We start from the raw sequence: 15560 nt of genomic DNA, 5'->3' as shown, positions 1-15560 counted from the left end.
AGTTCGCTGACTGTGATATTTCGTAATTCAAATTTTTCTGTTCCCTTACTAAGGTTAAAAAGTTTAAATTCCTCACAGAGAAAAGAGGTTTACACATCATTTACCATCTATAGTCCAATATCATTATGACATTTCTTTGAGGGGGTCCCACCGTCAAGTTAGGTGGAAGGGGTGCAATAGAAGTGAGTTAACGCTAGTTGGTTACATGTTGAAAATAAGATGTATTTTTTTACTTAGTTAAAAGCTAAAATTAAATTTTTGTATTGCTTTTTAATTTCTTTTTAATTTGGACAAATGTCCCCCTCCTCCAAAAAGGGCAAGAGCAGCAGCTGCAACAACCACCACACTGCAAAGTCTGGTGACAGTCCCTATACACGGCGAGATTGGCAATCCCTTTGTGGCTCCCTAAAGACCTTCGGTCATTGTATATGTCGGCCAATCCAGACCAGCGCTCCCCTTAAAAGAAGGTGAAGTCACCGCCCCTTCACTACAATGCAATGAATATATGAGGCTTTGTGATCTCCCCCTTGGAAGTAAACTTGCTGGGTCCTCTACTCCCAACCAAGATTGAGCTTTCTATCTTAATGTAAGTGCAAATTCTGTGAAATATCGCATAAAGCTTATTTATTAGCGGTAAAAACTATTTTTACGACATGGGAAAAAAATGGGATGTCAGAGCGGGCTTGTTCGCTACCCCTGGAGGGGGTACTGCCCTATTCTAAAAACGGGTTTCTTTTGAGCCTATTATAGGCTTTGAATGGCTTTTTAACGCTAAAAACTAAATTTTTCTAGGGGCTATTACAATATTCATCTTTAAAAAGTAGCGAATTCCTTTTAATTATTAAAAGGACCCCCAGACCAATAGTTTTGAGGAGCTTTTAGGAGCCCCTCGATCTTAATACAAATAGCTAAAACATCACCTTTTCTCCTCAATAAAAGAACGAATACCTAGGATCTAGCTGGTTCTAAAAATAATACATTCTAGTGTTGACAACATAACGTTCTGAAGAAGGGGGATTTTAAATCAAAAAAAGGGAAAATACTAATAAAAGGGAAAATTACTAGGCTCTTGGTAGTCATAAGAGAGATAAGTAAAATAAAGCATTCTTTCCAGGTAAATAATGGGTCCCAGGCCGATGTTGCTGGAGATTAGATTAATATTCTTTTCTCAGCTTAAGACCATAATTGTTTATAATTGAGAATAAATTGAGAGTAATAATATAATGAGAGTAATAACATAATTGTGAGTAAAAACTTTTATACTTTTTCAGGTATTCATTGATGAAGGGTCAGGATTGATCAGTGATTCCTTGATGGATTCATTAGGACCCCGGACAATGAACACCAACGGCCCCTCCGTAACCTTTTTAAGTGTCTCTAGAACAATATAATAGCTGAAACGTAGAGAGGGTGCTTTCTACCCCGCATTTATGTGATAATTTCTGGTCTTAAATTTATAACTGGTAGTGCGGAGGCTATGGACCCAAAGGATCCATATATGGAATATTTTCTGATCAATACCCCTATATGTCGTAGCGTTGTCTTAATAAATCCAAAGATTCCGCTTATTTAATACTTTTTAGTCATTACACCTATAGGTAGTAGTATGGTCTTAATACAACTGAAGGGTGACTCTTAAGTATGATGCAATCTTTTATCAGTGTAATATAAATTCTTTCAGACGAAATCAAACGTGCTACAATGAGCTAAAAAGCCCTTATTATTTTCATATTTCGGAATTGCGACCACAATTTCGTGACAATACATATACGCAAAATCGGAAAAGTGAATATGACGAGGATTATAGTGTGGGGGTTATCCCTATTAATATACTTTCACCCCATTTTGATTTAGATAGTTTCGTGATGGATCTTGGCCCCGACGCTGAATTTTTGGACAATTTGTTAAACTAAGTGCCAACAAGCAAGGTCGAGAGGGGCTTAGACGAACAAGATCCTCCCCTCATTGATACGGGGGAACCAGTACAAAGTGGATCCTGTTCACCCCCTATATTGCCTGAATTGAAATCACTTTGGGCAATTAATATTTTTGGAGCTGAGTTTGGAGACCCTTTCAACACTCTTGCAAGTGGTGGTATCCATACAAATCCAGTGGACATGGTACACTCCTATGTGAGTAAGATGTGGGCTCTTCTTGAAAAGCACATTCGGGAAGAGAGAGTGTGAAACCGAATTAAAACTATTTATCGCTCAAAATATATATTTTTAAATGGAAAGATGGGTCATGCGTACTCGCGTTATCTGCAAACGGAAATAAGGACACCTCACCCAGAATTACACAATTTTAACGGTTATTTTTCGGTTTGGGTGGGTAATATTTTTACTAGAGTGGAAAATTAATTTGAAAATAGGAGCAGGTCATTATTAATATTTATAGAAAATTTCGACGTTAATATGACGAAATTTTAAAAAGAATTTGTATTAAGAGGTGAGAGAAATAAGCTAATAACATATAAGGCAGATTTGAGGGCAAGTGGAGTTGTACGAGGATTTTTCTTTTGATGCGGGCTTAGAGTACTTTAAGCACGCGGTTCATATGGCAGGACATAAGTCTCGTTTACATTAATCCACTAGGGTGAGAGGGCGAGGTAGATTTTATTTTTGAAAGTGAAAATATTCTGTAACACTTATGGGGATAGATATTTTTGAAAAGGCAAATGAGCAAATTAGTATGAAGAGGATGAACTACAAGATAAAAATGGAGTCTTATATTCAGTAAAGGCTCCTTCCTTTGAACCCAAGTAACACTGGGCATGGCTTCTCTACAAGCCTGCAAGTGATCCTGATTCATTTAGATATTTCTTTCCTATTATTAATATTAGTGGAGTTTTAAATGAAGGCAAAAATTATAATAAAGGGAAGGCAAGCTATTTTTGTCTAACGTATCTTTCAAGATTCTATACAGAATTAAAATAAAAAATCAATTGAGGCACTGTAAACGTCCTTGTAAACGGTTCAGGTGACCATGTCGTCTTGCGGTTCAAGAATTTTCAGAACTTACATAATTCCCATAAGGGGAATTCATAGGTGGCGCATGGGTAAATGGTTCTTTTTTTGTATAATATCATACTCAAATCATTTGAGAAGTTGCTGCTCTTAGAATTCAAATGGAAAATTATTGAAAATGATAATATGTACCTGAATAAAATTTGTTTTTTAGATTTATATAGTTTTGTCCCCAAATCACTATGATTCTGATAAAAATTTTTAGCTAATGGAGTTTGCACGAATGGGGGAAATATTGTAAAATATTCCTGTCAAGTAATGTATTGATGTTGTTGGAGATTGTCTCCAAAAACATGGCAAAGTTTACAAGGAATTTGGTTTAGATTTGGGGCATTATTTTTAAACTCCTCACGCGATGATGGATTTAATTATAAAAATAAGTAGTGAAAAATAGGTCTGTCCATCGATGTTGTTCAGCACTTATTTGTAGAGAGGTCAATGAGAGGAGGGTAGGTTTTTCACGGGGAGTGTGTCTTGGAAGCCCACCCGACTGGACAACGCACCAGTGAAAAGTCGAATGCGGTTCTCTTGGATATGAACTCCCTTTGTCCATCGGCATTGTCTTACTTCTCTTTGCCATGGGCTAACTACAAATGGCTGGACAATCCTTCTGTTGCAAATGTCCCTGACATTTCCTCTTTTGAGAAGAATGGACATGAATACCTAAACATTCATACCTAATGGTGAAATACCTTTGGAACTTCATGATTTGGTTAAGGATGTTGTTTTCCCGTGCGTAAGGTCGGTACCTAGGACTTCAATGCGTCCCTATAATTATCTTTAGTAGAGAATGTGGTATGCACTGGATACCTTCAAAAAATGCTTAATGCAGACCTTCAATCGAAAGAAAATATTGTTTTACATCATGTCCTTTTGTAATGGATGCTGGCCAATGTTCCAATGTTACAAAGATTCTTTGAGCCCTCCAATTGATCAAAACCCATATACGGAGGTTTTCATTGACACCTTTGTCAGTAAGACACCTGAGGCAAAAGGTTGAAAAAGAAATCTTTAAAATCGCTTTAAATTTTAAATGTGCGAAAGAATATACATTGTGACCGACCGTGACTTTGTGATCGACCCAAAAGAATGTGCAGAATCATTGCAGATCTGAATTTCATATGGCTCCAAATCATAGACTCCAATTTGGTCCTTTTACATAGAAATGGGAAACGTAGAATGAGAGATCCAATGAGAAACAAATCTTAAAAATTTCAAAGAAATTCATGTTTATATTTTATTATAATGTGTGTAAGCTCCAATGGTCGGAGATGTGAAAAGTTCAAGTTTATTATGGGGATGCTGATTAACTATTGTTAAAAGTTGAAACTGAAAATTTATTAGTTGATTTAGGAAATGGTATGTAAATTAGCACTCGAATGAACTTTATCAACTGGGACGTGTCCATTTACCCGGAGCAAGTGAAGCGCCATGACCCGAATAAGCCGTGGTCTTAAGATTTGAGACGGGGAGCGACTAGATATACAAAGGTGTGCATGCAGATCCGAAGGTGTACTGTGTGCATCGCAGAGCCAGGATATCAAAAAGTCTACAAGGGAGTGCCTACGCACAATATGAAGGAAAATTTCGATGTGAGTGTTTATTGAAACTGTGTAGAGAATAGTTTAGTTCCAAGAGCAAATAGCATCACCATTCACTCTTCAAAGTTTAAAAACTACACAGTTCGATTCAAAAAATACCATGTCGGTCATATCAGTCAAGGTGCACATATGCGCAGACGGTGTGAAGGTACTACCACACGGTTATTATATAACTTCAGATTTAGACGTATGTGTGGATTAAAGACGGCATATTGGTCTGGATAGAGCTCATTAGTTCATCGGGAGGAGGTCCAGTTTCTTACTTTTTTTTTACATTTTTATGGCACTTGGTATTAACCAAGTGCCATATAGCAATCGCAAATTCTGTCGGTCTGTCAGTCCCGGTTTTGCTACTTTACGCACTTCCAGGCAAGCTAGGACGATTAAATCTGGCAGGCGTATCAGGGACTAGACCAAATTAAATTAGAAATAGTCATTTACCCGATTTGACTATTTGGGGGGGGGGTGGTAGTTGGCCCGTTAAATAGGAAAAAAATAGAAAAATTGTAGTATTTTTAACTTACGAACGGTTGATCAGATCTTAATGAAATTTGATTTTTTGAAAGATATCGTGTCTCAGAGCTGTTATTTTAAATCCCAACCGGATCTGGTGACATTGGGGGGGGGGGCGTTGGTAGGGGGAAACCTAAAATCTTGGAAAACACTTATAGTGGAGGGATCGGGATGAAGCTTGGTGGGAAAAATAATCACAAGTCCTAGATACATGATTGACATAACCAGAACGGATCCACTCTCTTTGGGGCAGTTGGGGGGGGGTTAATTCTGAAAAATTAGAAAAAATGGGGTATTTTTAACATACGAACGGGTGATCAGATCACCCGGTATAGAAATATACGGACAATTTTCGTGGGGGAGTTTTCTCCAGGGGAGAGGGGATTGTCTAGGGGAATTTTCAGTGGGAATAAAATTTTGGCGATAATTTACTTTCAGCAGGAATCTATTTTCCACGAGGAGGGATATTTCCATCAGGGGGGTGGGTAGGTATTTTCCAGGGGTATGTTCTGCGTGTGGTATTTCCATGGGGGTGTTTTTTTCAGGGGGGGGGGGGGCATTTTCAGAAGAAGATTTTTGCAAGGGGTAATTTAAGGGGTACTCCCAACAGAGAATCCCAACCGAACAATTTCTCCGTATTCTCCATGGATAGTTTTGGATGCTCATTAGAAGGCTAATTGAAAAATCTACTCGCAGGTTTAAGTCAGAGACAATGCTATAGCGTTGAATGTAGTAAACAGCCACAATTCTTCAATTTTCTGTTATTTATTAATTTTTTCCAATAGGTAATTCAAATGAAAGAGCTCGTCGTTTCAACTTCGGAGATCGTCATTCAATTAAAATTACAAGTTCCAGTGCCCTTTTTGAGAGTCAAAATCAATTGGAGGGCAACCGTCTTCTACCTTCGTTTCCAAAACATATCCGATCAAACTTTTGAGATTTTGGGATCCTGTTCAAAATAGTCCAAAGTTGAAACAGCCATGCCTCCAGGATTAATCTCCTGTCCTGTAGTCCCGACACAAAGGCTGTAAGGTATGCAAGCTACTTATTGTTAACAAATAAGGTTTTTTTTATTAAGAAAAAAGGGCATGTTTTATCCTGGATCTCCAAAAAGCTTAGTATCTTGATTTCTGGGAATTTTTCTGATCTACCCTATTTTAATGAAAGCAAAGACTAACATTCATTCCCAAAATAAGTAGAATTTATTCCATACAAGAGGGACTGGCCCTTTCTTATCCTCAGCCTCCCCCTCATGGTCATAGAAGCTTCAGAGAATGTTCATTCAGTCGTAAATTGAGAGATCAAGCCCTTTTGTTAAAATCAAAAGTATTGGAGACCAGCCAGACCCTGTCCCAGAACCTTTTTTAATATCAGTCATTTTATAGAGCTCGAAAGTGATCATTTATCCATGATCTTTCGTTGGTAAAAAAAATAAAATAATGTGATTCCAAACATTTGTAAATGAGAGCTTTAAACCTGTGCAGTAAGGTTCTCTGATTATTTTATTGTTAGGGAGGAGGCATGTGTCTCAAAAGATGTATTTGAATGGCAAAACATCCCACCTCTCAGTTAAACCTTCATGTAAATACAGAATCAGTTCTAAAGAAGAGGCAGGAGGTTATTTTAAATATCTATACCATCACTGGAATAGCAGGAAAGGAATGAGTTCAAACTTCTTAAGAGTTTTGGGAGATATGGGGGATAAAAAATGCGTGTCTGATTCACCAATAAATTTTTGAAATTTTATTTGAAGTGGAACTTGGAATTTATTCGCAGTGAAGCAATGAAGTAAACTGAAAGACACAGTATTCACCCGAGCTATTAAAATAGCGTAAATATCTCTAAGTGACTAAGGAGATCGATTTAAAAAATTTAGTCCGTATTTCAGGAGGACAAGGATTCCCAAAAGATGATGTTCGGGGAAAGGGCTAGGCTGTCAAAACACTTTGTCTCCTATTGATTCAGCCTAGAAGAACTTATAGAATTGTTCTAAGTCTTAAGTGTGTAAGCTATTGGGACAAGTGAACCTTTATACACAAAAAAAGAACTTGAAAAAAACTGTTTCGTCAGACCTTTTTTTTCTTTCTTAGGCTACCTAAGACTCGTCACATCTTTTTTCGATCCGGTTACTTGATTTAGGACCTTTGGGTCATTCTAGACCAAAATGCAAAAAAAAAAAAATTGTGATGCGCAAAAAACGAGGCCAATTCATCCAATGTTTTTGTAACGGAAAGTAAGGAGCGACATTAAAACTTTAACGAACAGAAATTACTCCGTATATGAAAGGGGCTTTTCCTCCTCAACGCCCCGCTCTTTACGCTAAAGTTTCTTACTGTTTTAAAAAGTAGAGTTAAGAGAAAGGGTCAAACTTTAGCGTAAAGAGCGAGGCATTCAGGAGGAAAAGCTCCTTTCATTAACGGAGAAATTTCTGTTCGTTTTAAGTTTTATTGTCGCTCCTTACTTTCCATTACAAAAACTTGTTGTTTTTTTTGTTCAATTTCTGGACGTTTTTTAATTAATGCATGTTTTGATCTTGGCTCTTCGCACATAAATAATTAAAACGAAATTTGCATATTAATTAATTGCAATTAATCGGAAGATTTTAAGAAAAAAGAGTGGAAGGAGGAGGCCTAGTTGCCCTCCGAGTTTTTGATTACTTAAAAAAGCAACTAAAACTTATTATTTTTTTAAAAACGTTTTCATTGGTAGAAAATATACGTAACTTACGTAACGAACTTCTATATTCGCATGTTTTTATTGCGTATATGAGGGGATTCAACCCTCGTCGATGCCTCGCTCTTTACACTAAAGCTTAGATTGTGTCTCAATTCCTTAAGAATGACCTTTGGAGATAACACGACCTCCACAGCCCCTCTGGAAAGGTCTTTAAGTACAAAATTTGCCCATTTTTTTCGTATAGTATTTGTTATTGGGAAGTATGCATACATTTTGTTGGTGGGGGAGGGGTGTATTTTCTACTGGTAGAATTTTCAACGGGGTTAGTTTTCTATGGGAAGCAAAATTTCCGGCGGGTAACCTTTCCAGTGGAAATTTACACTGAGGGAATTTCCCAGAATTCACATACGAATTTCTTTTTATTAGTCTTATTCCCTCTTTGTTGACTCAATTTTATACGTGGTGATGTTAAGGGGACTTTTCCGGGGGGAAATTTGCTGAGTGGTTACTCCCTTCCACGCCCATTCTTTCACCAAAGTCTTTCTGTAAATTCAATTCAGATAACCAATTTTGGCTCAAAATTTTCAAAAGATTTAGCAACTACTTTTTGAAGCCTCTCACTCAACGCTACTTTTAACCCCTCAACATCCACTGGGAAATGGCGAAAAGCTTTGAGCAATATCTATTGCTTACATATTTTATTGGTTTTTGGGAAGTATATATATATATTTTTTAAGGGAAATCTCATCAGCGGAGGACCGTCCCCTCCTCAATGCCTCGCTCTTTTCGCTGAGATTTGACTCTTTGTCACAACTCTACTGTCTAAAGCGATAAAAATTTTAGTAAAAATAGCGGGGTGTCCAAGAGGGGACAGCCCCTTTCATATACGGAATAATTTCTGTTCGTTTTAAATTTTAGTGTCGCTTCTTACTTTCAGTTAAAAAAAAAACTTGTTTTTTGAAATTTAATTTAAATTAAGGTGACATGTATAGAAACAGAATACGACTTCAAAGACAATAATAGTGTTCCTCAAGGATTAATTAAGGTAAACTACTGTCAACCAGCGTGTGTTCCCCAGGGAGACCTCCAACAAGGTTGACTCTAGTTCGGCATTGTGTAGTGACATGCATGAGAGGTGTATCATATGGGAGACAGTAACAACGGCAATGAAAAGGGGTAAAATTAACCTTGACTTGATGCCCACTTAATTTGACAATTCTACAATTCTACAATTGGCCATGACTTGACTTTTCCCACAACTATTCCATTTTCAATTCAAAATTTAAACTAAGGTGACATGTATAGAAACAGAATATGACTTCAAAGACAATAAAAGTGTTCCTCAAGGACATTTAAGACAAAAGCTATTTGAAAATATCGTACTATTGATTTTTGACCATTAGAATAGGTACAAACTTCTATACGGAATAATACAAATCTAAGAGAAAACAAATATTTTCGAAAGAGTAGATTGCATCTATTCATTACCCTGAATGTCAGCAAATTGGTTAATATCAACATTCACCAGTAAATGTCCGAAACACTTTTTTTTCCTTGGATTTAGTCACCGTTCCCAGTCATTTTTTTCTATTTAGAAAATAACACATTAAATGCGTTAACACTCAAATTTGATGATAACACATTAGGTTAGATTAGATTAGGCTTAGTTAGATGAGGTTAGGTTGGTTTAGGTTAGCTTAAGTTAGGTTTTAACCCATTTCTGATATTTTAGAACTAAATTTAACCTGATCTAACTTACCCTAATCTAATCTAAACAAACATTAAACAAAAAAATAAGTTTTTTTAAATGAAAGTAAGGAGCGACATTAAAACTTAAAACGAACAGAAATTACTCCGTATATGAAAGGGGCTTTTCATCCTCAACGCCTCGCTCTTTACGCCAAAGTTTGAATCTTTCTCTTAACTCGACTTCTTAAAAATTTAAAAAACTTTAGCGTAAAGAGCGAGGCGTTGAGAACGAAAAGCCCCTTTCATATACGGAGTAATTTCTGTTCGTTTTAAGTTTTAATGTCGCTTCTTACTTTAATTTAAAAAAACTTGTTTTTTTTTTTGTTTAATTTCTGCATTTCTTTATCTTGGCTCTCCGCGCATAAATAATTAAAACGAAATTTGCATATTAATTTTTTTGGGCTAAATGGATTTTTCATAGTTATAATTGGAAGATTTTGAGAAAAAAGGAGCGAGAGAGGAGGCCTTGTTGCCCTCCAATTTTTTGATTACATAAAAAGGCAACTATAACTTTTAATTTTTTACTAACGTTTCAATAAGTAAAAAATATACGTAACTTACGAATTAACTTACGTAGCGAACTTCTATATTCGTATGTTTTATTGCGCATATGAAGGGACTCACCCCTCGTCGATACCTTGCTCTTTACACTAAAGCTTAAATTTTGTCCCAATTCCTTAAGAATGACCCCTGAATCAGAAAGGCCGTAGAATAAATAGTTGAAATTACTAAAAGTAATTTAGCGTAAAGAGCGAGGTATTACGAGGAGGTAAACCCCTCATATGCGTAATAATTTCTGTTCGTTTTAATTATTAATGCTGCTCCTCACTTTCAGTAGAAAAAAACTTTTCATATTTATTTTTTCATTGTTTTTTAAATAATGCTAGAAAATCCTGCGCCCCCTCCATTGAAAGTCTCTTCCCCCATGAGAAGTTCCTCCATGGAAAGATCCTTCCACGTAACCCCCCTTTCAACTCTCACCCCAACCAAAAAATCCCCTGAAAACGTCTGTACACTTCCCAGTAATCATTACTATATGTAAACACTGGTCACAGTTTGTAACTTGCAGCCCCTCCCACGGGGACTGCGGGGGAGTATGTCGTCCCCAAAGACATAGTTATTAGGTTTTTCGACTATGGTGAATAAAATGGCTATCTCAGAATTCTGATCCGGTGACTTTTGGGAAAAAATGGGCGTGGGAGGGGGCCTAGGTGCCCTTCAATTTTTTGGTCACTTAAAAAGGGCACTATAACTTTCAATTTCCGTTAGAATGAGCCCTTTCGCGAAATTCTAGGACCACTGAGTCGATACGATCACCCCTGGGGAAAAAACAAACAAATAAACACGCATCCGTGATTTGTCTTCTGGCAAAAAATGCAAAATTCCACATTTTTGTTGATAAGGGCTTGAAACTTCTACAATAAGGTTCTCTGATACGCTGAATCTGATGGTTTGATTTTCGTTAAGATCGTATGACTTTTAGGGGGTATTTCCCCCTATTTACTAAAATGAGGCAAATTTTCTCAGGCTCGTAACTTTTGACGGGTAAGACTAATCTTGATGATTAGTCAGCATTAAAACACGATTCTTTTGATGTAACTATTGGCATCAAAATTCCATTTTTTAGAGTTTTAGTTTCTATTGAGCCGGGTCGCTCCTTACTTCATTTCGTTACCACGAACTGTTTGATAATCTACCTTAAAATCAACTTTTACCATCATAAGTTGCATAAGACTGAAAAAGCTGACTTGCGAAGCTAATTGAATCGAAGCAGAGAAAAAGTAATTTCTAACAATCACCGGTGAACGTCGACATTAACTAGATTTCGGACATTCACGGTAACCTATTCATAAGATCCCAAATTATACCGAACATTATTTTTCCGCGTGTTAATCTTTCAGGATAAATGGACTGGATCAAGGGAACCTTAACGAGAGTAATACATTTTGGAAGAAAATTTTGATTATCTTTCGGTACTTTGGAGCCTTGGCTAGGCCTCTAAGTATTTTAAGTCAGAGCGACAACTTGCAAATTTGAATGCCCAAAAAATTCAAAGGTATCTACTATCAAGTGTACTGATCGCTAATTTCAGTGCCAGATACAGATAAGGGTACCTTAAATGGATGCCTGCAGAAACAGTTTTGATAGGAAAACACAAGTCAATAATTTATGTCAAAGAAAAAAAGGGATGTATATTCGTTTATAAGAAAAAAACCTGTGTGCTACAAAGTGTCTGTAATTGGACTAACCGAGGAAAAGTCTAAGAAAATATTTTACCCTACTCTAAGAAGCCCAGTTAAGAGAATTGTCAGAACTGTATCCAATTTCTTGGGTTCCGTAAGATACCGTCACAAGCAAGCTTTTATCCCGATTTTTTTTTATATTTGATACGATTTGATATTTTGTATGGTTGTGGGTCCCGAGATGAGTAAACACAACCCCAATTCCACTGTGTTTGGGACCGGTTCTGTCCTGAAAATTAAAAGAGACCCACCGTAATTAATAATGTTAACTTGAAAATTTTGAATTAAATTCTAATAGTTGTGAGCATCAAGCCATGGCTATTTTTAGAAAAACCAAGACTGATACAATAAAAAGGTAATAAAAAAACTTCTTATATTTAAGATATACCCTTAAAATCAATCATGGCAATGAATGGCTCGTAAAGAGGGATATATCGGAATTATTATCATTTTTATACAATCTTAATAAGGGGGGTTAATGCCACATTTGCCTCTCACTCAATCAGACTATCTGTCTTAGTTGTTTCTACAATTAGCCATGACTTGATGCCCACAACTATTCGTTTTTAATTCAAAATCAACGGACTTGCTTACTTAAAAAAAAAAAAAATCCTCCATCCCGACTTTATATGATTGTGGATCCCAAGATGAGTAAATGCCACCCCAGCCCCAGAAGAGATTTTCAATTCGTATGAACAAAAATGCCCCCCCCCGCTAAAATTCAGAAATTCTATTTGTAAAACTAATACTAAGTGCTCATCAGAAACTTTGACTGATTGTATATTCTAATCATGTCCAATTTTTAAAGTACAATTTCACTTTTTAGGGTAAAGGACAAGCAATTATTCCTAATATTTACAGACAATAAATCTATTTATTCTTACTTTTAAACGTTGATTTGCCTAGTAATATTATTTATGGATTGTGTTATTGTTAATGCTGTGACAAAATAAAATAAAAGGAGATGCTGTGATAAAATGAAAGGAGAAAACACCGCACAAAATACAAACCCTCTGCTAAAACAGATAATTTTTGAAACTCAAAGTTCGCTCACATTAAAAAAAAGAGCATCCATGTATTTAGTCATCAAAAGGTTCAGCACAGTTTTACAAACGCATTTTTTTTTTATAATTAAATAAAAAAACAAGTTTTTTAAATGAAAGTAAGGAGCGACATTAAAACTTAAAACGAGCAGAAATTACTCCGTATATGAAAGGGGCTTTTCCTTCTCAACGCCCCGCTCTTTACGCTAAAGTTTGACTCTTTCTCTTAACTCTACATTTTAAAACAGTAAAAAAACTTTAGCGTAAAGAGCGGGGCGTTGAGAAGGAAAAGCCCCTTTCATATACGGAGTAATTTCTGTTCGTTTTAAGTTTTAATGTCGATCCTTACTTTCATTTAAAAAACTTGTTTTTTTTTTATTTAATTTCCGAACGTTTTTGAATCAATGCATGTTTTGATTTTGGCTCTCCGCAGAGGAATAATTAAAACGAAATTTTTATATTTATTTTTTTTGGCTAAATGGCTTTCTCATAATTTGGATCGAATGATTTTGAGAAAAAAGAGCGGGGGAGGAAGAATAGTTGCCCTCCGATTTTCGGTTAATTAAAAAGGCAACTAGAACTTTTAATTTTTTACGAATCTTCTTATAAGTAAAAGACATACGTAACTTATAGATTAGCTTACGTAAAGAATTTTTGTATTCTTATGATTTTATTACATATATGAGGGTGTTCACCCCCTAGTCAGTACTGCGCTCTTTACACTAAAGCTTAAATTTTGTCCCAATTCATTAAGAATGACCCCTGAATAACAAAAGCCGCAGAATAAATAGTTGACATTACTAAAAATACTTTAGCGTAAAGAGCGAGGTATTAGGAGGAGGTGAGCCCCTCATATGGGTTATAATTTCTGTTCGTTTTAAGTTTTAATGCTGCTTACTTCCAGATGAAAAAAACTTTTTCATTGTTTTTTTTTAAGTAATGCTACTAAATCCTGCGCTCTCTTCATGGAAAATTTCTTCCCCCATGACAAATTCCTCGATGTAAAGTTCCCCCAGCATATCCCCCTCTTCTCAACCCCTGCCTCCAACCAAAAAATCCTCCTGAAAACGCCTGTGCACTTCCCAATAACCATTACTATATGTAAGCACTGGTCAAAGTTTTGAACTTGTAACCCCTCCCACAGGGACTGTGGGGGAGTACGTCGTCCCCAAAGACATAGTTATGAGGTTTTTTGACTATGCTGAATAACATGGCTATCTCAGAATTTTGATCCGTTGACCTTAGGAAAATAATTAGCGTGGGAGGGGGCCTAGGTGCCCTCCAATTTTTTTGGTCACTTAAAAAGGGCACTAGAACTTTTCATTTCCGTTAGAATGAGCCCTCTCGCAACATTCTAGGACAACTGGGTTGATACGATCGCCCCTGGAAAAAAAAACAAAAAACAAACAAATAAACACGCATCCGTGATCTGCCTTCTGGCAAAAAATATATAATTCCACATTTTTGTAGATAGGAGCTTGAAATTTCTACAGTAGGGCTCTCTGATACGCTGAATCTGATGGTGTGATTTTTGTTAAGATTCTATGACTTTTAGGGGGCGTTTCCCCCTATTTTCTAAAATAACGCAAATTTTCTCAGGCTCGTAACTTTTGATGGGTAAGACTAAACTTGATGAAACTTATATATTTAAAATCAGCATTAACATGTAATTCATTTGATGTAGCTATTGGTACCAAAATTCCATTTTTTTGACTATTGGTTACTATTGAGCCGGGTCGCTCCTTACTTACAGTTCGTTACCACGAACTGTTTGATCCCAATGAGCAAAATTAAAAATCGTCGAATTACAAGGTGTTTTTTTGCGACAAAAATAACTTGGAAACTTAAAAGGATCAACATAAAATATTAATTCAATCACTGAAGATAAAGTATTTTTTGGGGGGGTTACAAAAGAATTGGGGGTCCTACAAAAAACTTAAAAAAGACATGAAAAATTTGTTTATATTTATTTTTGTTACGTTTTCTACGAATCAAACAACCATTTTGGGGGTAGGGGTGTCGAAACCCCTAGATCCCCCTCCACTGAATACGACTTTGGCTGAGGAATATGATTATTTCAATGGAAAAAAAAGAAAACCCTTCTTTTATAAATACATACGTAAGCCGTACAATGTGTAATTCGACTTGTGTCTCAGACGCGTGAATGACGTCAAAATATGACAAGGGTATTGAACACGGACAACAGATAGAAGGAGCTAAATTTTGAACATCGTTCTTTAGTTATTTTTTTTTTCTTCGGTTGGAATAAATTTTACACGGCATGCAAACTTGGTCCAAAATATTTGCGTTTTGGCGTGTATGCTATTAATAGAAATTTTCTCAGGTTTTTAACTCCAGTAAGTACCTCAAGTATGGCAAGGGTATAGAATTATAACATATATAAAAAGGTGATTGGCATGGGATTCGTAGAGCAGGTGTCTATCTAACATTAAACAGTGGCGATTGATACCAGCAGAATAATTGCTGTCTATTTCTAGTTTATCTAAAATAAAACTACACACTATCTATAGTATAGATTGTAGAGAAGCTTTTGAGAAAACAGCACCGTCGCATAGAAGTATACGCTAGGACAATGCGGAAATATAGTATAGATTGTATAGATTGGTGATAGTATAGATTGGAAATATAGTATAGTATAGATTGTAGAGAAGCTTTTGAGCAAACAGCACCGTCACATAGAAGTATACG

The 15560-nt window shown here is 36.2% G+C and overlaps 1 protein-coding gene and 1 long non-coding RNA gene across 5 annotated transcripts in view; one reads left to right on the top strand and one right to left on the bottom strand.

Annotated features, from left to right (window-relative positions):
* Window positions 1-15560, top strand: part of LOC136025051 (uncharacterized) — a 70553-nt gene that overhangs the window by 49616 nt on the left and 5377 nt on the right. For 2 of the 3 annotated variants that reach the window (XR_010617009.1, XR_010617005.1), the window contains exons 2-3: window positions 1272-1358; window positions 5926-6172. This is a non-coding gene — a long non-coding RNA (uncharacterized LOC136025051). The remainder of the gene's footprint in view (window positions 1-1271; window positions 1359-5925; window positions 6173-15560) is intronic. The other variant, XR_010617007.1, reaches the window with a different exon arrangement.
* Window positions 1-15560, bottom strand: part of LOC136025043 (forkhead box protein I3-like) — a 74322-nt gene that overhangs the window by 57686 nt on the left and 1076 nt on the right. The gene's annotated exons all lie outside the window — the stretch shown is intronic.

The sequence above is a fragment of the Artemia franciscana genome, chromosome 1, assembly GCF_032884065.1.
Source record: "Artemia franciscana chromosome 1, ASM3288406v1, whole genome shotgun sequence".
Lineage (NCBI taxonomy): Eukaryota > Metazoa > Arthropoda > Branchiopoda > Anostraca > Artemiidae > Artemia > Artemia franciscana.
Note: the sequence above shows the minus strand (reverse complement) of the source record. Positions and strands in the feature narration are given on the sequence as shown.